The following is a 26,990-nucleotide window of genomic DNA, read 5'->3' as shown; positions in this document are numbered from 1 at the left end:
ACATACAGTAACACTGAGGGAGTTGCAGAAATCTCTTGCAAGTACTGGTGTTGTGTACTACATATGAGAACACTCTCCCATATTCTGCATATGTCTGGCCTATGGGGTAGGGTCAGAAGATGGAAGCATTTCCCCACACCAAAAAACATCCAGGGGTGGATGCAATTTGCAATACAGCAAATCAAGTCTCCCAAAGACATGTGTGAAAATGTGTTATGGTGTAATGAGACTATGGATCAACCTCACAGCCACAAAACTAAATGGTATGTGTGGTGCACAAGCAACATCTCTCTTAACCTGAAGACCAACATCCCCATGGTGAATTATGCTGGTGGCAGTGGCCTACTGTTGGGATGCTGTTCCAAAGTCAGAACTGGGCCTGTAGTCATGGTGGTAGGAATTCTGAACAGTTCCAAATAACACCCATGTCTGGCCCAAATCCATCAGGCATCTGCAAGAATGCTGAGGAAGGGGAGGTGTGTCAGCCTTCAACATGACAAAGTCCCAAAGCATACATCCAAAGATACCTAAGAATGGCTCCACCTGAACACACTCATGGTTATGGATTGGCCCAGTTAGAGCCTAGACCTAAACCAGATAGAAAAACCTCAGTGTGACCTAATGAAGGCTGTGCACATGAGCTTCCCTTGCAATCTGACAGAGTTGGGGGACCTTTGAAAGTAAGAGTGGCCAAATAATGCCAAGTCAAGGTGTGCCATGCTGATAGACACCTTCATAAGAATAGTGAATGCTGTAAGTCACTTACAAGGTGCTTCAACAAAGTATCATTTTAAGGGTGTGCACACTTATGCAACCACCATATTGTACATATTGCAGTCATTATATTTTACACATAACACATTTGTTTGTTTATTGATTGGATTGCACAGGTCATATGTCACATGAAAGATGGGTAACATATTTGAATGCATTATTGTGGTCTCATCTTATATATTACACGATCATGGCATGTCAACAGGGTTGTGTACACTTATCATATCCACTGTAAGCTTAAAAGGTTGGTGGTGTATGTAACAGGAATTGTGTGACCATACATTTACTGCCAGTTTGGAGGTCTGACAGTCAACTGTGTGTCATTAATCAGTGATGTCACTCCTCAGATCATTCCAGTTATGTATCATAGAAATGCAGGGGTTATGAGAAACAAAGCAAACATATGAGCCAGGCAGCTACACATCCTGCAAGGATCTGTACAGTTGTGAGGTACATTCTGTAGTACTTGCCACTGTGCTATTCAGGTGAAAAGCAATGATGTGTACATGGGTGCAGTCTGTGCTGGGGAAGGGCCATCACCTACTAACACTAATCACATATCCCAGAGCTCTATATTGTTAGTTACATGTAGTAAATTGGCTGCAATGCATGACGTTGAGGGCTGTGTGTCATGCATGTCACCATTTGGGTAATGTGTGGTTTCTGTAACAGATTTGTGCCCATGCCACCACACCTGTAAGTGTGTGTGTGTGTGTGTGTGTGTGTGTGTGTGTGTGTGTGTGTGTGTGTGTGTGTGTGTGTGTGTGTGTGTGTGTGTGTGTGTGTGTGTGCGTGCGCGCATGTGTACCAGCCTACCTCAAAGTGCAGGTATTAATGTATATATGTTGTCTTCCCCTCATAGGTGGCAATGGGGTTTGGAGTCCCTCCCACTTGGAAACTGATGTCATTATCTCTGCAGACTCTGATAATGACAATAAGAATAGTGAGGTACAGATGGGGTTGTCAGGGGCTGAATCTGTGCCATTGGTTGGCATCTCACTCTTGTCCACACCATACCCGCACACAGTGACAATGCCACACATACCCCATCACCACTGGCCACAGATGATGGACAGTTGAGAGGTGGTGACATTGAACAGGCTAGTGTGGTGACTAATGCAGGTGTGAGTGTAGACACTGGCCATAGCCAGAGTGCAGGTGAGGTCTCACACAGGCAGATGGACAGGGGTGCTCACAGGAGGACTGCTGCTTGTCAAGCCGCTGTCACAAGTGCCACACCAGGAGTCACCAGATGCATGTTTCTGGCTGTTGTGGATGCACAGGCATGTAGTGAATGCTACACCAGACAAATACTCAGGGTGGTGGATGCAACTCTTCCTGATTTACATGGTGACATACATGACCTGTTGAGCCACAGGTCAAAATACTGAGGTCATGAATAGATGGTGGGGTGAGACCTTGGCAATCCTCGACCATGGCATGTCTGTGCTAGAGCATGTGGTGGGAGATGGGCATCAACCACGTGGACATAGGTCAGCACCAACAACAGCTGAGAGTCTATGAGGCCATGCATCTTCACACTCCTGTAGTGGCAGTGACACCAGCACTACCAAAAGGGGGTTGTTGTCCACATCACATCAGAGCAGGCCATGGGCACGTGGTCCTGTCTGGTCCCATCAGGGGCAGAGATCTAGCAGACAGCAGTCACCATCAATAGGCAGTAGTGCATCTGGCCTTGGGCCTGGTGGTGCCAGTGATACCCCTGGCAAGACCAGTTTCTGTGTCCGTGGCCAAAGATGGTGAACTGGACACCCTGTCATGTATGATCCACAGCTGTCCAACATGCCTCTGTATTGGGCAGCCACATGGTGTGACTGTGTGCATACATACACACACACACACACACACACACACATCTGTAGCACAGGCAGGTCACCTCCAGACACACACAGCACCACTGCACAGCCCATCTATTGGATATCCCTCCAAATACACACACATGATATCAACCGTATGGCCCAGCCTAGGCCTCTGGCAAACCCACACCACACCCTGTGCATATAATGATACCTGTGTCACATCCCGGACATCCATACCATCAATGCAGGGGCATGCTAATATAGGTCTGATGCACAGGATGAATATAGTACAGTGTAGCTATGTAATACTATGTAAGGTGCTGTCTGCTTGCATTTGTTATAGGTACATATACAGGTGTATGTACCTTATTAGCCAGAATGCATTATTGCTGTTAGTACCACTGACTGAATGTAGTCTGACATGCTGTATTTTGTTTGTGTTCCAGGTGTCTGTGTGTCTGCAGGCTGTGGTCCTGCAGACATTCCCAAGAGGGAGTATGGCAGAGTGGGAATACACCAACTGTGTCATAGGCAAGGTACAGCTTTATATGTACATGTACCAGGTGTGTATGCATGCAACAGTATGTGAGGGGCACTGTTGTCAGACAGTGTGACTTAGCATACATACCCCTTGTCACAGACAGGTAGCCTTCAGACATGTCAGCTCAGTGTTGTGTAGTTCCACAGACTCATACATACAGAATAGGTTACTGCAGTACTGTCAGAAGGTCTGTCACAAGCATAGCCATTACATTAACTGCAACAGATTCACCTGTCAATACCTGTTGGCCCTGCCATTTCTTTCCCATACACTCAACTCTGATGCAGTTGATGAGGGCATTCATGATACTGTGTTTGTGGTATGTATTCCTGAGTTCACCGGGTGGAACAGGGAGACAAAATGGTACATCCTTTGCATACACACAGTAAGGACTGACACATAGGATGTGCACACAGTAACATTAACACCATTGGCAATAGACAGATTAGTAAACCTACATTTCCACCTTGATGTATTGTACTGCTACATACACATGACATGCCCCACATAGATTATATGCATGGGACATAACACAGTACCTCTTACAACATGTAATGTTCTGAATGCCTTCATGGATGGTGAGATAACCCACCAGGAATAGGATGTGGAGTCATGTATTGCTCCTACAAGCCTGGACAAGTGATAATGTAGCAGACATTGTATCAGCATGATGTTTCAGTCAGGTATGATACCTGATGCTGGCATGTGTGTCACTACACTCACTGTGGATGATTTGGCAACAATATCACATACATGGACATTGTTAAGGGACACAGACCACATATAGTTTGCAAACATCTGGATAATCCATAGATATCTGTTCAGAGGACTGGTATGGCCTGCACAATGGTTTAACATGCTGCATGTGAGGCAGATGCCGTTCCCACGCTATATAAAGTAATGACATTGGGAGGTGATAAACAGGCATGGATGGTACACAAATCAAAATGGTATCAGTCAAACAGGATATACTCTTCACCCAAACACACACACTTATCACCATTGAGATTAGAATCCCTATCTATCTAGTTGTTTCTGTTATAGTGTTATGCAGTTATCAGCCACACCACAGAGCTTACATGATTTTATGTAATCCCAAGGTACTTCTAAGGTGAATGACATCAGCAGGCCTAATAACGTAGGGTGATGGGAAGTTTACAGGGTGGTTCACAACTCAACATGTTATAACCCACACAGTATATGATTCTCATGCAAACACTTGCCAGTATTGAGATTAGCACCCCTACCTATCTAGTTATTACTACTATAGTGTTACAAAATTATCATACATGCCACAGAGCTTACATGATTTCACCAAGTCCCAAGGTATTTCTAAGGTGCATGATATCAGCAGACCTAGTAAAGTAGGGTGATGGGAAGTTTACAGGGTGGTACACAACTCAAACTGGTATAACCCACACAGTATATGATTCTCTCAAACACACACACACACACACACACACACACACAAACAGCTGCCAGTATTGAGATTAGAACCCCTACCTGTCTAGTTATTACTACTATAGTGTTACGCAGTTATCAGATGCACCACAGAGCTTACATGATTTCACCTATTCGCAACGTACTTCTAAGGTGAATGACATCAGCAGGCCTAGTAAAGTAGGGTGATGGGAAGTTTACAGGCTGGTACACAACTCAAAATGGTATAACCCACACAGTATATGAGTCCCACACAAACACACACACACACACACACACACACACACACACACACACACACACACACACACACACACACACACACACACACTTGCCAGTATTGAGATTAGAACACCTGCCTATCTAGTTATTTGGACTAAAGTGTTATGCAGTTATTGCACACACTACAGAGCTTATTGGGCTGACAACTGGCCAAAGGTGCTGAGAACTGCACAGCTGAGGTAAACTGTTACAGGTGCCAAAAAGTCTGCCTTCAGTTTTTCCCTTAGATCTTGTTAGTTCTTTCTCTCCTGTACTTCAAATAGCCTAATAGCATTGCACTTCAACAGATTTTCTTATCAATTATTCTAGCACACTGAGAGCCATCAGCAGTAGTCGTTCCTCATGGAATTAGCTCCAGTACTTAGTAGTTATGATCACCCCTCCTGGCATGATTAAAGGGCAGTTCTCTGTGCTTTTGCCTGTTAACCTGGTACACTTGGGCATTCTGAGGCACTGCTGCAAATGCCTCATGTACACAGACAACCCTGTCCTCTAAACTCCCAACACTCAGGCCTGTGAGAGATACCCCTATATCACCAAATTGGATGATATGCACTCTCCAGCAAAGAGTGGACTAGCTGGTCAAGAGGAGAAGGGCCAACACCTGCAACACACCACATGAAACACATACCCCTCCAGAACACCTACTATCACAGCTCTGACATACAAACAATAACCACACACCCACCTTCAGAGAGACATTCAATAGACATTTACTCAAACAACAGAGACCACCAAGACAGACACCCACTCGACCACCATAACACAGCACAAACCACAGGATACATATCTCACCTACACAGTGTGCCCCTCAACCTAAGCCCCAAAGGCTAACCACCTTGCCTGATACAGTAATCATAGGTGACTCAATAGTGAGGCACATAGATGTCCCACTCACTAGGTTGAACTTGGAGGAGGTAACAGTCAGCTGTCTATCAGGTGCCAGAATCCAAAACATAACACACCCAGTCAGGTTACTCCTCAACAACTACAAGTATCACTCTGTCATCATCCATGTGTGTGTGTGAATGACCTGAAATGCACCTCCATGGACTATATGAAAAGAGACATAGTGGAGCGCTCAGATTGTGTGGGTCAGGTAGGTATGACAGTAGCCCTGAGCAGTATACTACTGTCACCCAGAATGATACCACAGTACAAACAACAAATGATTGGCTTCAACAATTGGCTTAAGTGTCTGGTGTCACTCTTATGGTATCCAGTATCTGTCTGCTTGGGATGACATGATTAACAGACAGCAATGGCTTGCCAGAGATGGCCTGCATCTGTCACCACTGGGTTTCCAGATACTGGCTAAGTGTCTTGCCACCCCTATAGTGCCTTTTTAGGTGGTGTTCCAAACGAAATTACCACCATAGCAGCTATACATATATGCAATCTGAGGGTCATGCTGCTCAACACTAGACATCTACATCCCAAGATGCAGCCACTCGAAGCACTCCTCACAACGGAGAGCATTGACATTTATGCTGTAATGGAGACCTGGTTTACAGCAGCAGACAGCACCCCTGCACTACCAGCCTATAACTCATTCCACACCTGTCAGCCCCAAAACATAGACCACAGCTCCAAAGGCAATGGTGTCTCCATATTAATAGCAGATATGCACACATCCATAGTAGTATCCCAGCATAATGCATCTGAGATACTTCAAGTACAACTGACATTGGATAATAGTACAATTCAGGTCATAGCCTGCTATAGGTCCCCATCCATGTCCCTAGACTCTCAATCCACATTCCTCAACACCCTGGAATCTTTCAAGGTCCAACACAACACTCTCATAGTAGGAGAGTTCAACTACCCCTCCATCAACTGGAAAAGATACTCAAGCATGAATAAACTGGCCCAACGCTTCCTGGAATTCATCAGTTCCAATGCCATGGACCAGCTCATTCTAACACCCAGTAGAGGAAGCAACATCCTTGACTGGTGTTGATTACTAACATATGGGACCATTGTTTGACAACAGTAGTCAATCGCTACCTGGTCAGATCCAACATAGAGTAATCACCATGGAAATCCACATTTCACCCACAACACCCGCAAAGGTAACCACCTTGAAAAGCTTCTCCAAAGCCAACTTTGGACTCATAAGAACAGAGGTGGCTAACTTTACAGCATCCATGCCAATGGAAAATACCTGCATGACTGCTGAATCATACACAAATGCACTGTACAAACATGTACATCAATGCATGGAACTAGCCATACCCAACAGAACCATGACACTCTCCTCCAAACACTGGAGGCCAATCTGGTGGTCCTCTGCTATTAATAACCTGCACAACAGAAGGAAGAAACTGTTGCAGAAAAAGGTGGAGTCCCAGGAGTGGTAAAATTCCCTTATTAGCCTCAACAACAACTTGAGATCTCTCATGAAATCATCTAAAGCCGTCTATGATATCAGAATTGCAGCAGTCACTGACAGCAATCACAAATCCTTTGATAGTTATATCAAGAACCTCCACTCCAATACCCAGAACTGCTCTGAGTTACTGCACAATGCTACCTCCTATACTGAGCCAACAGATATAGCCAACATTCTTGCCAATGCATTCAGTGCCAGCTTTACCCCTCTCTCCCCCTAGGGGAACAATCAAAATGCCAGGAGAATGCCAGGCACCCAGGATTACTGCCAGCCAGGTTACACCTGCATTGTCCACAGGCAAGAATACAGCTTCCATGGGAACCCACATTATCCCTGGCTGTGTTCTACATGAAATACAAAGATACCTGGCACTCCATCTGTGTGCCCTGTTCATTCACAGTCTCACCTCAGGCTTTGTCCCTCCCAAATGGTGCACTGCTACAGTCATCCCTCTCCATAAAGGTGTGGCAACTACAGACCCTGGGAATTATCTGTCCATTAGCCTGATGATCTGATATGTACAGCTTTGGAGTGCATCATCAGGGACTTGATCGACAAACATATAGGTAATCTCTTAACTCAGGACCCCACACAGTTTAGCTTTGTGAAAGGGAGATCATGCCTGCTCAGCCTGGTTGACTTCTTTGCATCAGTCACCAGGGCTGTGTATGACATTAAGGCACTGCATACAGCCTACATCAATCTGGCAAAGGCTCTTGATACCATTCCTCAGTCAGGAATTATGGATGAACCCACCAAACTAGGCATCAACCCCTATATCACTAGGGGGGTTGCAAATTGACTCACAGATAGAACACACAGTGTGAAAGTAGCGAGCTCCAAGTCAGACTGGCAGCCAGTCATGAGTGGAGTCTCACATGGATCAGTCCTGGGTACTCTCCTGTTCAGCATCTACTTCTTAGGAGTCCAGGCCAACACAAAGGAACTCTGGCTGACCAAGTTCACAGACAACTGCAAGCTGGAAGCTATCATTAACTCCACAAGTGATGTAGGCATCCTTCAGAAAGGCCTTACTGAGACCACTGACTGATGTGGAAACCATGGCCTGAAGCTCAACACCACAAAATGCATCATCAGCCCCTTTGTTAAAATCTCAGTTCCTACTAAGTACCACATTGATGGGAGCCCACTGAGCAGTGTAGGCATTATTAGAGATCTGGGGACACAGGTTGACAGCAACCTCTCCTTTAACCACCATATTGCCACTGTGGTCAGGAAATCTTTCTATGTGGTACATCTCATTACCAAGGGTTTTTCATCCAGGAAGAGAGAGGTCATTATCTCTGTGTACTCTTTCCTCGTTACACCAATCATCAAGTATAATGGCCCATTTGGCATGTACCTCACTAGACACCTGCAACAGCTGGAAAGGCCACATATGTACCTCACAATGAGGATCCTAGGCATTAAACACATGTCCTACACAGACAGACTCAAAAGACTCCAGCTATTCTTTGTCTCATATCACCTACTTAAAGGCGACCTCTGCTTGACTTGCAAAGCCATGTCTGTTCCACCTCTTTCACAAATGATACATCTAAAGACATCCCAATCTCTCTGTGCCACACACTGCAGGGACTTAGACCTCATTACCACAATCAACACAACATGCTGGAGGGACAGGTTCCTCACCCAGAGACTGCACATGGCCTGGAATAGTCTTCCCATACATGTCAAGCAAAGCACCTAGATGACCATGTTGCAGAGAGATCTTGATGAGTGGATGGATAATAGAAAGTTCACCCCAGGGATCACTCCAGTGGCTCTACTTGATGGGGGCACTGAGAACTAATGTCTGGTGGCACAATGACAGGGCACTTCTATGGGCTAGGATTGTAATTGCTCCAGGGCCATTAGCTTAATATACACCTATGAACCTATAAGGAGAGTGACATCGGCATGAATAATAAAGTAGGCCAGTGGGTGGGTAACTTATCAAAATACTTCTTCCTACAAACATACACACTTATACACACACTTATATACCACACACACATTTGCCAGATCTGAGTGTAGAACCCCTGCCTATCTAGTTATTTGTACTATAGTGTTACACAGTTTTTGCATGCGCTACAGAGCTTACTGGACTGACACCTGGCCAAAGGTGCTGATAAGGGGAATGACATCAGCATGACTGATAAAGTATGCCAGTGGGTTGGAAACTTATCAAAATACTCCATCCTACAAACATACACACTTATACGTCCACACACTTGCCTATCTAGTTATTTGTACTATAGTGTTACACAGTTATCACACGTGCTTCAGAGCTTACTGGGCTCACAACTGGCCAAAGGTTCTGATAAGGGGAATGACATCAGCATGACTGATAAAGTATGCCAGTGGGTGGAAAACTTATCCAAATACTTCTTCCTACAAACATACACACTTTCACACACACCCACACACACATTTGCTAGATTTGAGAGTAGAACCCCAGTCTATCTAGTTATTTGTACTGTAGTGTTACACAGTTATTGCACATGCTACAGAACTTATTGGGCTGACAACTAGCCAAAGTTGCTAATAAGGGGAATGACATCAGCAGGAGTGATAAAGTAGGGAAGTGGGTTGGAGACTTATAAAAATACTTCTTCTTACAAACATAGACACACACTCATTTGCCAGATCTGAGATAACCCTGTTTAGCTAGTGATTTGTACTATAGTGTTACGCAGTTATCACACACGCTATGTAGCTTACTGGACTGACAGTTGGCCAAATGTGCCAGTAAGAGGAATGACATCAGCAGGACTGATAAAGTGGGACACTGGGAAGTGTTATGAGTGATAATGGCCTAAAACTGTTTCACCTACAAACAAATAAACACACACACCCTCACTCTCACATACACAACTGTCTCTCACACACACACACACACACACACACACACACACACACACACACACACACACACACACACACACACACACAGTTACCAGTATTAAGATTAGAACCCCTACCTATCTAGTTATTTGTACTACAGTCTTATGCAGTTATCACATGTGCTACAAAGCTTATAGGGATAATTGGTGTCCAATGGTATTTCTAAGGTGAATGAAAGCAGCAGATCATGTAAAGTAGGGCAATGTGAAGTGCACTGAGTGGGAAGAGTCTCCTAATACTTGGACCTATGGAGACAGACAGACAGACACACACACACACACACACACACACACACACACACACACACACACACACACACGCAGGTGATGTGATATTATAAACTCAACCTCAGTACTGTTACACAATGGGGCTCATCTTTTATGCTGACACATGCAACTGTTTACAACTGGTATGCCACTGTCCATAGCAGGACATCACTGTATGCCATTCAGGGTATTCGTGTGTGTGACTCACTCTGTCTGTGTCCCCCTGTGTCTCTGTCTGTATCATTGTCTGTCTCTCAGTTCCCCACATCTATGTGTGTGTATGCTTGAAATATGTTGTTATCTGTTGCCCATATATATGTGTGTGTGTGTGTGTGTATCTCATGCAACAGATGCAGTTATATCACATATGGGCCAGGTAGCAGAGGGTAATCCTGTCTGGTGTGTGTGTGTGTGTGTGTGTGTGTGTGTGTGTGTGTGTGTGTGTGTGTGTGTGTGTGTGTGTGTGTGTGGAGATAGTTGAGGTATACATAGCTGTCTGTATGCATGGACATAGATACACAATAAAGTCTTATATTCCGACTTGGATTCCAACATGTCCTATGATCCTATGATTTTTTAAGTGTAGGAGCATGCCCAGTGTGACCTTTTATAGTTAGGGTTGGCCTCCATTCCAGAGATAGGTGTACTCCCATCCAGGGTTTTGTGTGCTACATCCATACCTTTCAGGAGTACACAGGACTTTCCTCAGGGCACTTGTTTTGTTAAGCAGACATTTTCTGACATATCAGTAGTCTAAAACTGCAATATATTGTGTCATTACCTAGTGTCAGACATCCTGAGATCATCACACTGCTTTACCAGAGGAATACTAGTTGTATGATGCATAGACCAATATTATGAGGGCAACTATGTAAATTCTTGCCCAACCATGCCTTTTGTGAGGTGTGGCTACAGCCAGTGTAGTAATGACACACAGCTGTGTAAACAGTCCAGCAACCTGGTGATATACTGGCTGAGGATCTGCTTGTGTGATATCCTTCTAACCTGACATGTCATATCCTTTTGTGTGCATACCTCTGACCTGTACATTTTTTGGCAGGATGTCCATTTGTTTGCCTAGAGGTTTCATCCTTTCTACGTAAACTTGTGTTTTTATGGCAAGTTAGTCACATATAATTGAAGTGTGATGTTACAAAATAATACAGACATTACTGTTTCAGAATACATAACCTTCAGACCATTCCTGCTACTGCAAACCCCTCACCCTACCGACTTTCTCAGTATGTAAGGGAGATATTTACAACACATGCCTATCATTGTGCCTTTGTTTCACTTTTATTGCTGTCCTTGTCCAGACATCTTGTTGTCAGAAGTTGGGAATTATGAGTGTGGGTACAGAGTGCATTCAACTGTGCAGGCATGTCCATTATTTGTAAAAGCAAACATAAGAAAAAGCATTATTGAGAATGACCACTGGCAACAGTACCATAAAGCACTTATATTCACAAAGCCTTTGTGCCTTTGCTACAAATCATTCAAGATGTCACTAATATGTGTAGTATATTCCATATAGCAGTGTGACTTCCAGGTATGTCAGTGGCTCAGCAGTGAGTGTCAGTGACATGCATAACAGTTGGCACTGCAGATATCTGCACATGGCTCTGTCAAAGGCAGCACTGTGCCTAGGGAAGTACAAGACGACTGCCAGGAGAACATGCTGCCCAGATCCAGACAGTATTAACTACACATACACATAGCTCATTGATGCCTACATATTGTGGACAGGCAACATGCTTTCATGTGTATTGGTACAGCCCTGCCAATATGTGCTATGCTGCTATTTCCATGCAAATATACATGCTACTGCATTCGTGTGGGTATATTGGGGGCACACCTGTCAACTGTACACATTTGCACAGACTGTGCTGATATTTGCTTTACATTTTGGTTCCATTTACCATATTATTGTGCCCTGTCTTGGAGACTGGAGGCATATCAGTAAAGAGTCCAGGTGATATTGTACTGGCATACATTTGAGTTTCAAACTTCTTACCCTTCATAGCCTTACTGCAACTATGGGTCCTGCTGTGCTATCACTATGTGAGTCAGTAGTGGGTTAATTCAACATTGCCGACATTTGTGTGCTTTTACCAGACATTTTTCTGTGGCTTTCTACAGCTGACTTGCTGTGTGGGTGTGAGGGGTGGTTATGGGACCCTCACCCTGACATACATGCCTGTGACCTATGACCCCCCCAGTTAGTTGTCCCCACACATGTACTGCAGTGGGATTTGCCACCTTGGGTACTACTGCATAGTGTGTGGAGGCCAGTTTTGGCCAGACATTTCCTGGTGTCCCACATAGCTGTCAGTTGTGTGCTGCTATCCCAGTAGGCCACCCCATTCCCTTGCATGCATGCAGCATTACCATAGATATGCTAGCAGAACATACTAGTCCATTCATTTATTGTTAAGAAGACTGACTTACCTTGTGCTTGCAGCACTTGTGAGGACGGTGCTTGAGGGCCGCCTATGTTGGATGCACACAGTACACTGCCTATGCATGGTAAGTTACAGGTAATGTGATGTGCGTCATCCATTTTACTGTGTGTGCAAGTCAGAGACAGGTGTCCGTCCATGGGGTCCCTACAGTGTCAGTGTGTGTGTGCTATGCATTGCCTCTTTGCCAAATTGTGAGCATACTGGGCATGCCTTTGTCTACCTACAGGAGCAGGCTCGGGGGCCTCCTCCTGTGAGTCCCTCTGTGCCTCTGTGGGGACCTTGGTAATGATGGTGGGCTGTGTGGCCCTTCTCCCCTCTGTTCCTGTTGCAGCTTTTTCCGCAGAATCATATTGTGTAGCATGGCACATACTATGAACATGTGTGCACATGTGGCTGGAGAGCACTCAAGGCTCCACCAGATATGTCAAAGAAGCAGAACCATGACTTGAGCATCCCAAACACATACTCTATAATGATCCTGGTATGTGCGTGTGCCTCATTATGGTGTTCTTGTGTTGGTGTGTGAGCATTTCAGATGGGTGTTATCATCCATGGCTCCAGTGCATGGCCAACATCTCCCACCAGATGGCCATATGGGACGCTCCCACTGGCAAATGCCTGGTACAGCTGTGACGAATGCCAGATGTGGGAGTTGTGATAGCTACCAGGGCTGCCACCACACACATTCATGATAATGCTCTGGGAATTGCATATGACCTGGCAGTTGATGGAGGGGAAGCCCTTGTGGTTTATGTAGACCCTACCCTGTTCACCAGTTGGTGCTTTGATGTGGATATGCATGCAGTCTATGGCAACTAGTACCTCCGGGTATTCTGCTACACGGTGGAAGAGACACATATTGCTGGTCCTCTCCTCATGGGTATTGTAGAAATAAATGTGCTCACTGGCATGTGGTAGCATGGCATCCAGGAACTGGTGGAGTACCCTGGATGCAGATGCCTGTAAGACCCCCAATGATGTCCCCAGTAGGTCTTTGGAAAATACCTGTAGCAAGACTTTTTAAGGCTGCAAATACCTTGGTATACACTGGGATGGGTTCCCCTCTGTTGGTTCTAGCTCTGAGTTGAGGCCGGCACAGCTCAGTGAGTTGTTGAAGTATGTCTCTGTCCACCCTGTAGTGTTCTACTATCTCCAGATCATGTAACCCTTTGTAAGTTACTCTGGGTCTGAACACTCTTCTCCTCCTCCTTGGTCTGTGGCGGTTGTCAGCATTATCCTCCTTTCCGCCTTCAGTCTCTAGCACATACTGACGGATAAAAGCAATGGCAGCCCCTAACATTTTCCAAGTTAAAACTCCCCTGCATGTATACACAGATGGTGCAGAGTTTGTGGGAAAACCAGTCTCTAAGGTGTTTCCATACTTTATACTGTTGTGCTGCTGATGCTGCCCGTATGATTAGCTGACTATGAAACATTCCAGCTGCCACCTATATTACTCATGGCTTTGCTTTGGCCACTGTGATTGTTAGAGGCATTAGTGGTAATTTGTGCATGATTGCCTTTATTCTGCTGTTGCCCTTTTTTTAATTATTTTTTACTTACATCTCCTTCCATTTTCAGCTATTCAGCCACCTGCCAGCTGTATTATTGTGTGCTTTGCATGGCTCATTGTGAGTTTCAAGAGTCCCATATTAGTGATTTCTACTTTATTTCTCCTTTATTGTTCTGTTGCCCTTTATTTTATTTTTTTTTTTACATATCCTCCCATTTTCAGCTATGCAGCCACCTGCCAGCTGTATTATTGTGTGCTTTGCATGGCCCATTGTGAGTTGCAAGAGTCCGATATTGGTGATTTCTACTTCATTTCTCCTTTATTGTGCTGTTGCCCTTTATTTTTTTTACATCTCCACCCATTTTCAGCTATGCAGCCACCTGCTAGCTGTATTATTGTGTGCTTTGCATGGCCCATTGTGAGTTGCAAGAGTCCCTTATTAGTGATTTCTACTTCATTTCTCCTTTATTGTGCTGTTGCCCTTTATTTTTTTTTTACATCACCTCCCATTTTCAGCTATGTAGCCAACTGCCAGCTGTATTATTGAGTGTTTTCAAAGGCCCATTATGGGTTGCAGAATCCCATATTGCTGATTTGCATTTCCCTTGTTCTGCTATTTCCTTTTTTTTTCCTATATCCTTCCTTTTTAAGCCCTGTAGCTAGTGTAAACAGCAAGAAATAGCCATCCCCTGGGTGCGAGCATGCTATATTCATGGATTAAGACTATACAGCCTCAGACATACACCCTCGCTTAGCAGTACTTAGCTAAGCACAAACCCAGCCAATGGAGCTCCAATGTGCTTACAGCAAGCACTACACACCCCTTTTTCATGTTAGTTGCTCCTCCTGCCTACATGATGGTGTTACAGCACCTACATGGTTAGGTGCAGTGTGACACTTAGAAGAATTTTGTGATTCAGTATAAGTCCCCTCATTAACATACCCCACTGCCTTAATCCGTAGTTACTGCACTACATAAGAGCCTTCCCCCTTAGCAACCACTGTTCCCTGCCATTGTTTTGATTCTGCTTGCCATTGAGTATAATGGCAAAATGCAGGTTTCACTTAAAATTGACTTTTCACATAAATTTTTTTATTTTCCCCATGATCCCGTTTGCGTGGCACTGCCCTATGCTTAAACGGCCGAGATCGGCCAAAAAAAAAACGTTTATTTTTATAAAAGTTAAACACTTTTCCATGTCAATGGCCATATATTTGGCCATTGGCTTGCCTACAGATTAGGGTGCATCCTTTTATTGGAGCTGTCCTGGCTCCATTTTCATTTTTGCAGAAATGTATTCAGCTAGTAGCCAAATACATTTCTGCACCTTACACTGTTCCTGCGTAGTTACTTGCTGGCTTCCTGGATCACTAATTCACCTCATTTGCATTGTTTTCACCAGCAAATGAGGTAATTAGCATCCTGCATGGGTTTCCGTGCAGGAACAGGGTAGGGATGCTCATGCACGTCAAAACTGCACATTCCTGGATCACTTGTAAGCCATATTCCATGCAGGAGCAGCTACACTGCTCCTGCACGGAAAATATTGTTTCATTAATCATGGGGAATGTCCTTTTTCAGCTTGTTAAAGTTGTCCAAATATTTGCAGTATGTATGTATAGCTTCACAATGAATGAGCTGAAGTTGAATTTTTATTTAGTCAATTTGTCTTTCTTCTGTATTAGGCCTTGTAATAATTGTATTTAACTGTTAACTGGAACCATGGACTACCAGGGTGGGATAGGGATACAAGGTCTCTTAAATAGTCATTCTAACTTGTTGGACTATCCATGGATTTGTGGGGTTCTTGAAGTCTTTTTGGAACTATCTTGCATTGTCTTCTTAAACATCTGTTTACTTCTATTTTGCTGCGACTGTTTTGTTTTTTGCCGAAATTGGATGAAGGGTTATAGAATCCCTTAGAAAATTTGGAAAAGGAAGGCGGAAAATGTTAGAGATTCCCTGTTTCAACTTAACCCTTTCATCACAGTTTTTGATAACCTCTGTACCAGATAGACCAAAAACTAAATCTCTGTCCAAAGGAGAATTTAACATATCATTTTTCACATCCTAAAAACTGTACCAGTGGCCATAGCCTTGGAAGAAGTATCAACTGGGTCATAAACAAACTGTAAACACAATGTTCTGACTTGTACAATTGGAAAAACTAATATTATTTAAAGGGGATTCTTCCTCACAAGAAGAAACTACAGGCAAACATTCTTATACTTTCACAATTAGTTAGAATAAACTTTTACACATCAGCCTGATAATTCAAAATTTTAAAAATCAAAGTCACAGAAGCATACATGTGTTTCCCATACTTATCAATATTCTTCCCATCCTTTTCAGAAAGAATAGGATTGTAAATAACCAAATGTTTAGCACCAGTAGGATTAACTAAAGCTGTAGCTGATGGGTCAGGTTTGGGAAGAGTGTATAGAATCTTAAAAGATTAAGGAACTGTATACATTCTATCTCCCTTTTCATGGGCAGCAGGCTAACTATCAGGAAAATTGCAGGCAATGACACATACATCCTCCAGAGATGACAGAACTTGGGGAATGGGTGAAGATTCTAGAAATTCCTTCTGTAAAAGCTCATGGTATTTTCTGATGGACTCAGAAACCTCAGTGTCTTTCTCTGAAAATACTGGCATATTCTGGAAATAGTCTCAGAGAAAGGAAAAAAAACGCACAGGGGGAATCAGAACCTGAGCTCTTCTCTGAGAAGGAGGAGAAAACCTTGTATCTGTCCCTTCATCTACCTATCCAGATTCAGAATCTTGAATCTCTTCAAGAAAAGAGGACTCTCTCTCTCTCTCTCTCTTTGTTTTACCAGAAACCACCTTATAAGAAGGATCACTATCCTGAATTAAACCCTGAGCCAGACCCAGTAAACTACTCCTGTCTAAGGCGATATAAGTAGGAGTAGATACATGTTTAGTTTTCTGTTTCTTTTTGACAGGAAAAATGTGGCCAACAGTGTTTTTAATGTCAGCATCAGCTTCTGTATTAATGGGCTCAGCAATCTGACCAAACAGGGAAGTATTCCCTATTCCCTGTTCCAGGACCAACAAGAGTGTCTCTCCCTTGCCCACTGAGGGGACCAAAACAACCATAGAGGATGTGGCTTATCCTCGGTCCATAGTGGCTGTAAGTGCTACACCAAAGATATCCAGGGTAATAGATAACTGGTCTGAGGAACAAGCTATGGTCATAGCAGAGTCACTCACCTGTGCCTAATTGCTAGCCTGCTGTAGTGGCAAAGGCTGTTTGCTTAATGTTTTATTTTTGTGGCTAGAAGAAGTAACGGCGATAGGACCAGAAGTTGGTTCCATGGTCAAGATGAAAATGGAGCCTTTTTCCTAGGGAAAACAGGCAGAAAAAGGTGTAAAAATTTTAAAGTCTTTAAAAGTCACTTTCTTCGCACAAAAACACAGTAAAAATTAATGTGAAACAGTTTTCCAGCCCTAAAAGTAAAATAAATACACATTTTCCACAGAAAAAATGGTTTTCAATTACTTTAAACAACTTTTAAACTGACAGTCAAAAGTGTGCTCCTGTTTAAAAGTACAGTTAAGTATTGTGTCAGTATATTAAAACACAAACTCCTAGCTTAAAAATAACATTCCTTAAAAAGAAAGTACAATAAATAAACATTCTTTTAATGTGGAAGGTTTTCCCCAAAGGGAACTTAACTGCTCATCTAAGGAACAGCACAAGCCAATTGTCGATCCTTGAAACTCTACAGATGAGTGCTCTCTTCAATGGCTGTAAAACTCTGAAGTGCTTGGTACCCAAATCTGTCTTTTAGTCAGCACAGCTAGAGATGACTGACAGTTTGGGCATGTAAAGCTTTGGAAGCTGGAGGGCTGTTGGCAGGATGTAAGCCATATAGCTAAGGACACTACAACAATGATCAGTATGTTGAACATCTGCAAAGTTCTTTGTCTGGATATCTAACTAGCAGGTGTGTTTTTGTCATATGATACAAGCTGATAATGTATTGCTTTCATACAACTCCTCTCATATCACAACAACATGCCAGCTTATCCTGCTTATGATTAGCCCAGTGGATAATGTCTGTACACTGTTAAAAAGCTGCTTCAGAGCTTGATCCCTCAGCAAGTCATTTAACTAGACAGTGCTTTGAGAAGTTGTCTAGGCTCATCACTGGTGTCCTGAACCATATGTCTATTAACTATCTATAAAGACATGAGCCTGTTAAACACTTGAAGTTGATGCACACAGTGAATAGAAGGCAACTGCACAGGAAACAAGGCAGTATTTCTTTGGAGTATAAGCCCTTCACATCTGTACTTACATAAGACTGCTGCACCTCAGAGTTAGTAGAGAACTACCCTTCATTGTGAAAGTCGGCATTCCCATTATAAAATCTGGCTTTTTTCACTCACCTCAGTTCTGAAACAACACTGCACAAAGACTGTTTTGATAATGTGAGATGTCACTTGCTAAATTAGACATCAAATTCTGAGCAGTGGATATAAAGTCTGTAAAACATATAGTGGAAAAACCTTATAATTTAGCATGGTTTTACAATGGAAGTCCGTTCCTGTTTGATACACATTCCTTGATAGTTAAAGCAGGCATAGAAGGTTACTTTCCCAAAATTTTCTTCGACTAACATCTACAAAACTCAACTAACCCTCCTGAGAATGTATAAACTAATTCTGAAAACAGTCTGCCATGACTGAAGCTGATTAGGATGAACTAATTTATTGACTCTCTCTCACTCTCTATGTATTGTCTGTTTAAGCACATCATGAATCTCAGTTAAGTATTCTGTTTTGAGTCTGAAAAAGTTTAAGATAATAGCTGATAATGCGTGTTTCTTTTGTCTCAAGGTCAATAGCCTAGTTTTAAGCCAGTAAGGTGGGGGCAAACTTGTCTTCACTGTTCTGGAGTATATCTTTATATCTAAAGACAATAATTGCCAGATATTTTTTTTTCACGGCACAAGTTGATAATGAGTTGCTGTTATATATCTCAGCTCTTAACACTGACTACATGCCAGCATCTCCACACTGCTATAACAACACATTGTCACAATCCTTTGATTGAGTAATCTAAACAAATACTGCAGTAAATTAGACTGATAGTCTTATTCAAATTCTGTTCAGAAGGTCAGTTTATCATTACCTGCAGTCTAAAATGGCATCCTTGTTGACTTCTGAACTTCTATCACAACTTGTAGATCTCTTTGGAAGGGTAAACTGGGACTAGGCTGTCTTCAAATAGTTTGCCTAAGTGGCTGATTTCAGACTGTTTTAAACACTAATTATTCTGGTTATCAGCGCTATGTCAGTTTTAGTTCCCTGAGCTGCAACTTTGTTCTCTGACTTGTCATATCATGCCTCTATAGCATACCATGCCAGGTCTATAGCAAAAAAAAAATCAGTAGTCATTGCTTAAAAAAATACACTGCAAGCACACACAGGCCTTACCTTTAGTGTGCCTCATCCTTCCAAGATAACATCCTTCCATGCCAGTTTGGCAATCAGCATTCACGTTTATTCCAATTGGTCTTATCAAAATACTGAATATTCAACTAAGAGTGCAAACAGACATTTGTACAAAATTAATGCTTTATGACGGGACAAGTCAGACATAATCCCCATTGCATTGCAGCTTAATATAATCAACTCCAAGGTTGCCAGTACTGAGAGAAAATACAAACACTTGCTTTCTTACACAAAAAAGTCAGAAATATACATTTTACTTTGGTGAATTTGGAGAAAAGCAAAATGTTTAAACATAATAGACTAATCTGTCTGATTTGAACTCGTGTTTTGCAGTAGTCATGAATTTTCTCAGACAAAAAACACTTTTTTTCCAAGCCTGCACCTGCCTGATCATTTAGCTTCTTTCCATTTGCCCTGTCGACTAAATCATACATTTGTTCCCCTGTTGGACTTTGGAATGAGAATTGATGGTAAGTGTTGTCATCCACGGTAGGGCCAGACTTTTTTCATTAAGTCTCTAATCGCTGCCCTGGGCAGGAAGCTGACAACCATGTGTGCACTGTAACAGAGCCCAGTACTGTTTAAGAATTTTTATTTTTTAGTCCTCAACTTCAGAGGCCCCCTTTTTTTTTGGAGAGGGGGTTCTGAAGTCATTGTTGGGTGGTGCCACTCTGGATATTGCCCAGGGTGCCACTTGATCTAGCCACAGCTTTGGCAGTGCCTATGTCTTTCTCCTGCACAGATGCTTGTAGGTCTACAGAACATGTATGTTATTTTGCAAGGCCAGGCACACGTTCCCTGACCATCTGCTGCATAAGGCACAACCCAATTTCCAGCTAGGTTCTGAAGGTGAATGGTGTAGACCACCTCCCTCAGAATAAGGTGAACAGGCACTGGCTGGTAACTTCTACTCTCCACTTGCTCCTTCTGTGCCCCAGTCACTGGTTGATTCTGGGTAATCTGTGATGCAGTCAGGGCTTCATCACTCTGTGTCATGGAACCATCTCATAATGTTTTCAAGTTAGCTGTTTGAAATGTCTGAACCTGCTAGAGTAAGTCCCTAAACACTGAGACTGAATGGCTGAAAAAACGGACTTGTATATACCAAGTCCAAGATGGCCATATCTTGGAATATTCCCTTTTCCTATGAGGCATGGTGATCTCAGAGTTGGTAAATATATGTTTAGAAGGAGTTGGGAGGTTTCCTCCTACACTGGGGCCTTGCATTCCTGCAAAAAAGAAGTTTAAACAATAAGAGCGATGTTGACCTTAGCTGTTCTCCTGGATTTTCAATCTTTTTTTGGTCTGTTGGCACTCAACATTACAAGTGCCAACATTTCAAAAGGGAGCCCATTTTCATTATATATTTATACTGTACATTTTGTTACAAAGAAACCAATTAATAATTTGCTGTCATTATCTGTTTCTCCTTCATTTAGTTAGAAACCTTCTGTAGCTGCTGCACAAAAGGAGGAAGACAGACAGAAAAAAGCAGGAGAAGCAATCAGAAAGCCCAAACTAAGAAAATAATAGCCTCAACAGTCAAGAAATGAGATAAAATGCTTATTGCAACATAATGATGTAGGACAGACAAAACAGAGTTTTTGAAGCTTTAGAAAACATAATGTTGCCTATATAGCACTTCTGCTAAATAATTATCTCTCAGCACTTATTACAGGGGTTTGCATTTCCTGTCATTTACAAGTGGCCAGGAAAATATTCCTGATCTCTACAGTTTCAAAGAGGACATGGCATGAAAGAATTTCAATAATACTTTAACTAATCTTTTAAAAAACATGGAAAGAATAAGATTTATGAAGACTAGCAGAGTCCAGATGTGATTCACAGGAGTAGAAGTGAGACAGAGATGTAAAGATGTCAGCATGTCAACTCTACTTCACTTACCAATAAAACAGAAAATTGGGTAAAATCAGGGTAAAACTGGCTAGGCTTGTAAGAGCTCTTGAGCCATTATGAACCTAAAATCAGGGCGTCCTTGCCTCAGGAGAAAGCCACAGGAGTAGAACTTAATATGGCATGGTTTCACATCTGGAAGCTCATGCCAGACAAATGTCACAATGGCATTTCACAGAGTATGCTAGGAAGCAAAGCAAAAAGAAACATAGCTATGTCTTACTTGGAGTTCAGCAAGAGGGGTCTATATTAAATTCTCGAAAGCCGACAATGGTGAATCTGACATTGTCGACACAAGAATAGCAAAACTGCAGAACATCGAACAAGTAAATGGAAATCTCCATAATGGGAGATTTCCATTTACTTCAATGTAGTGTGGTCTTGGAGTTGGTATATTTAAGTAGTGGGGAGTGTGGGGGTGCAGGGAGGCTTGCCCCCTGCCTACACCGTTTATTTTATTTTTTTGTTGTTTTTATTTTTTTTCTGAACATTCGATGTTTTAACAGTTTGATCACTAAAGGTCGACCTTTAATGATTCGAACTGTTAAATATTTGATGTTCTTCTAATACAGACCTCAGCAAGATATGGGTTGTACTACTATGGATCTTACTCCCACTCTGACTATATTCTATCTTTAACATAGCTTGAACATCTAACCTTTACCTACATACTTATTTCCTTCTTCTCACTTCCAGCATCCCTTACTCGTACTATTCCCTCTTCTCACTTGTTGCAAAATATAATTCCCAGGAAACAGCTTCAATAAGGACAATAAGAACCTTAACCACATTTCCCAGGTCCATAGGCAGGGCCAGCAGCTCCAGCAGATACAGATGAGGAGTCTGAGGAAGCACCACCAGCTGCAGATGGTGCTGACAGACATAGGCATGCAAAATATGCCCTGGCTCTGGCTAAGAGGCAAAGGATGGCACATACAATTGACACCTAACTAAAAAACTAAAATCCTAAGCACATACACGTATTAAAACTGAAGCCTGCCAAAGTCCTCGACCTTTACTTAACCACGTAATGATTGTGTTCTGTCAACATCAGGCAGAGTCAACCTCCAAGGAAGCATCTTGTAGCCAAAGTATTATCAAAGGTAAGTGCTGAACATGTAAAAAAAAAATCTCAGTTATTACTTTCATATGCAAATACCTACTTATCAATAAGATGAAACATGTCTCAACTCTACAGTAATGTCAGAGGTAAGTTAACAGTGAATTATGCATTATACATCTATGATTGTGTCCAGTACTAAACATCATGCATGACATTTGACCAATGTAAATAACCCAGCGGCGAGCAGGTCAATGTTATCTATCATTTGCGCAAGTTTAATAGCAAGCAAAAATTAATAATTAGTAAGAATGAATTATTAAGAATAATACAATCAATACAATTACAGTCAAGTCCATAAATCATACTTTCCAACTGAACAAGAAAAAGAAATATTAATAAAATATATTTTGCTATACATGTGATGAAAACAAGTATCTGACTACGCAAGCATTAGCTATCCATTCTGTGCATCAGACATAGACAACCCAAAGTCACAAAGAAATGTGCAAAGGGCAGGGCACAGTCATCATCAATTGCATTTTATGGGGGGGGGGGCTGACTCCAAAGAAGTGAGTGTGTGAGTAAGAAAAAATGTTTTTTTCAGCAAATATAGAATTTTCAAGGCCAGTAACAACAGATTACTATCATTCAGTAGTAATTCTTTAGATAAAGTGTGTGTGTGTGTGTGTGTGTGTGTGTGTGTGTGTGTGTGTGTGTGTGTGTGTGTGTGTGTGAGGTGGTCTGGGCAAGATGATGTTTAATGTGTGTGCATCTGCATGAACACAATCAAGGCACCAATGCTAGCACTACACCCGTGCATCTCAGACAGGTGTGAGCCCTGTATTCAGTTCACCATTGTCACCCCCCCCTCCCAACAATGACAACTACTGCCAGGAGCTGCACTGCCAGTTCCATGGCCCTGGCTAGAAGTGAAGGTGTTGCCTGAATGTGAACAATGCCTGCTAGATGAACTGTCATCACGACAGCATCCAGGACCATGACCACATATTCTACCATATCTGGCTGTAGACACTTCAATCTCTTCTAGAGCAGTGGAAGTAGTGCCACTATAGGAGTGGGATCATGCATGGCCATGCCAGCTAACACCTAAAGAAGTAGCAAGTCTCCAGCCACATGGATGTTGACCCTCCATCAGTAGACATTCCATTACAGACATGGCCCAATCCAGTGTGTTATTCATCTTGTCTAACGAGTCACCCACATGAGTCAGGTAGTCTCACATGTAAGAATGCAGAACATTTACTACTTACACTATCTCTTCTGAAGCTCTGCTGAAATGCATACATGTGTCTCCATGACGACCCTACTTATAAGTTGCATGGCACCTACTGACACACCAACATTAGGAGTGCGAACAGCAGCCCTCCTCTGAGCATCTCTACCAACACCCCTATGTGCTACCTCACTCTCATGATCGCTATGGGGAGATTCAGCCAGCTCTGCAAATGGAGTACTACCCTGGTCAGCTGTGACACCCTCATCCTGTCCTATCTTTGAGGGTTCCATGTCATTGGTATGCATAGGCAATAGGAGTTCAAAAGTGCCAATGTCAGAATCATCTATGATAGCAAGTAATTAACACAACAAAGAGAGAAACAGAATAAAACTGATCAAACTTATGTCATGAAAAATGTAATGTAAGCAATACTAGATGCAAATGCAATTAAAAAGTACTTTAATGTATACATAAACCTACTTTATGTACAGAAATGAGAAAAAGACACTTGCCTACCTTGCATAGGTGGTTGTGCAAAATCAGTCCTAGAGGTGTCTACACAGAAGGCATGGAGCTGTAAGTGACATAATAAGCAGCACAAAGGCAGTCTACTTTACATCTGCTTAGTAAGAAACATCTTATACAAGCATCTTTTCTCCAGTTTCCTTCTCCAACAGCCTCTCTCACACTGTGTCTTACTTTCTCATTCTCTTGGTCTCTCTTCTCCCCCACCTCCCACTCACTTGCTTTCTTTATATATATATATATATATATATATATATATATATATATATATATATATATATATATATATATATATATATATATATATAGGTCCCCTTCATATGATTAAACTTTCATATGGCCGACACCATATGATTGAACTTTTGAAAGTTCGAACGTTCCTAACCGAGATTTCCATACAGCCATACAGTGTGGAATGGGAATATATCCCTTTTCGGCACTGTAGTGCGATCTCGGAGTTGGTATATATAAATAGCAGGGGGTGTGGGGGGTGCAGGGGGCTTGCCCCCCCTGCAAAAAACATTCAGGTAATTTTTTTTTTTACTTTTTTATTTGATGTTCGAATTTTCAAAAGTTCGATCATATGGCCTAGGCTTTATATATATATATATATATATATATATATATATATATATATATATATATATATATATATATATATATATATATTTCATAATATTAAAAAATAACTACAGGATACCAACACTTACTATACTCCACCAGAAGTACATAGAGAAACAAATAAAAGATAAAGTATATTAGTTTACTCCAACTATTAGCCCCTCTGTGCCCTCCACACCCCCTGCTACTTAAATATATCATCTCCGAGATCGCACTTTACTACACTAAGATGAGTTATGTTGTAGCATAGCAAATTAAAAGGGAACATGACTAAGGTTACAACAGGCAGTCATGAAGCACATAATGGTATGTATGCCATTTTCTTCTGTGTAGTGGGATCTTGCAGCTGATATATTAAATTAGCAGGGGGTGTGTAGGGCACAGAGGGTCTTTCCCCCCTGCTTATAGTTGGAGAAGAGTAATATGTTTTGTTATGTAGTTGTGTTGGAATATTGTAAATGTTGGTGCACTCTGTTTTTACAATATTATGAAATTCAGTATTTTGAGTTTTCAGTATTTTGAACTTTCGGGATTTTGGACTCAGTATTTTGAATTTCAAGATTATGAGCTTTCGAGATTTAGAAGTGGACACACACACGCACACAAACACACACACACACACACACACACACACACACACACACACACACACACACACACACACACACACACATATATATATATATATGTTTATATAATATATATATTTGAGTAAGGCTCAAAAGTCAAACCCACCCCCATAGACAGCACAAGGAACAAGAAACTAAGGGTAATGCTGCTAAACGCCAGAAGTCTTAACCTCAAGATGCACTTTTCGAAGCTCTCCTCAGTATGGAGAACATCGATATCTGTGCAGTGACAGAAACCTGGTTTAAGGCTCCAGAGAGCACCCCAGCACTACCAGGCTATACCTCATATCATGCTTTTCGGCCCCAAAACCCGGACCGAACCACAAAAGGAGGGGGAGTTTCCATATTTATCAAGGATATCCACACCTCCAGGTTAGTGGCATTGCACAAAGTATCGGAGACCATCCATGTGTAACTAACAGTGGGCAAGACTGCTTTTCAGTTTATAGCATCCTACAGACCACCCTCTCAAAGTCAGGAATCCCATTCGGCTTTCCTGAAAACATTGGAGAACATGAAGATCTCTCTGAACACCATTATATTGGGCGACTTCAATTACTCAAACATTGACTGGAAGCACTACTCAAGCCCCAGCACCTTAGCCCAAAGATTCCTGGAAATTATAAACTCAAATGCTATGGAACAACTAGTCATCACTCCCACAAGAGGGGACAACATACTAGACCTGATCATTACCAACATGGGGACTCTATGCTCCACACCAGAAGTATATCCCTCATTGGTAAGATCAGACCATAAATTAATTTCACTGGATGTCCACATCCCGACTCCACCCCCAGCCCAGAAAACCACAGTGAAAAACTTCTCAAAAGCGAACTTCTCACTTCTCAAAACCGAAGTGGAATCCTTCAAGGCCCCAGGGCCAGTGGAAACTACAGCCCAAACTGCAGAATCCTATATAAATGCATTCTACGGACATCTCCAGGAATGCATGGCTCATGCTATCCCAAACAAAACCAAGACCCAATCATCCAAAGGCAGGCATCCAGTCTGGTGGACCCCTGCCATAAATAAACTGTACAACAGAAGGAGGAAGCTACTACATGATAGAGCAAAATCCCTAATAGGGATGGCATCTCTGATCAGTACTAGCAAAA

The sequence above is a fragment of the Protopterus annectens genome, chromosome 4.part0 (assembly GCF_019279795.1).
Source record: "Protopterus annectens isolate FY-2018-M chromosome 4.part0, PAN1.0, whole genome shotgun sequence".
Lineage (NCBI taxonomy): Eukaryota > Metazoa > Chordata > Ceratodontiformes > Protopteridae > Protopterus > Protopterus annectens.
Note: the sequence above shows the minus strand (reverse complement) of the source record.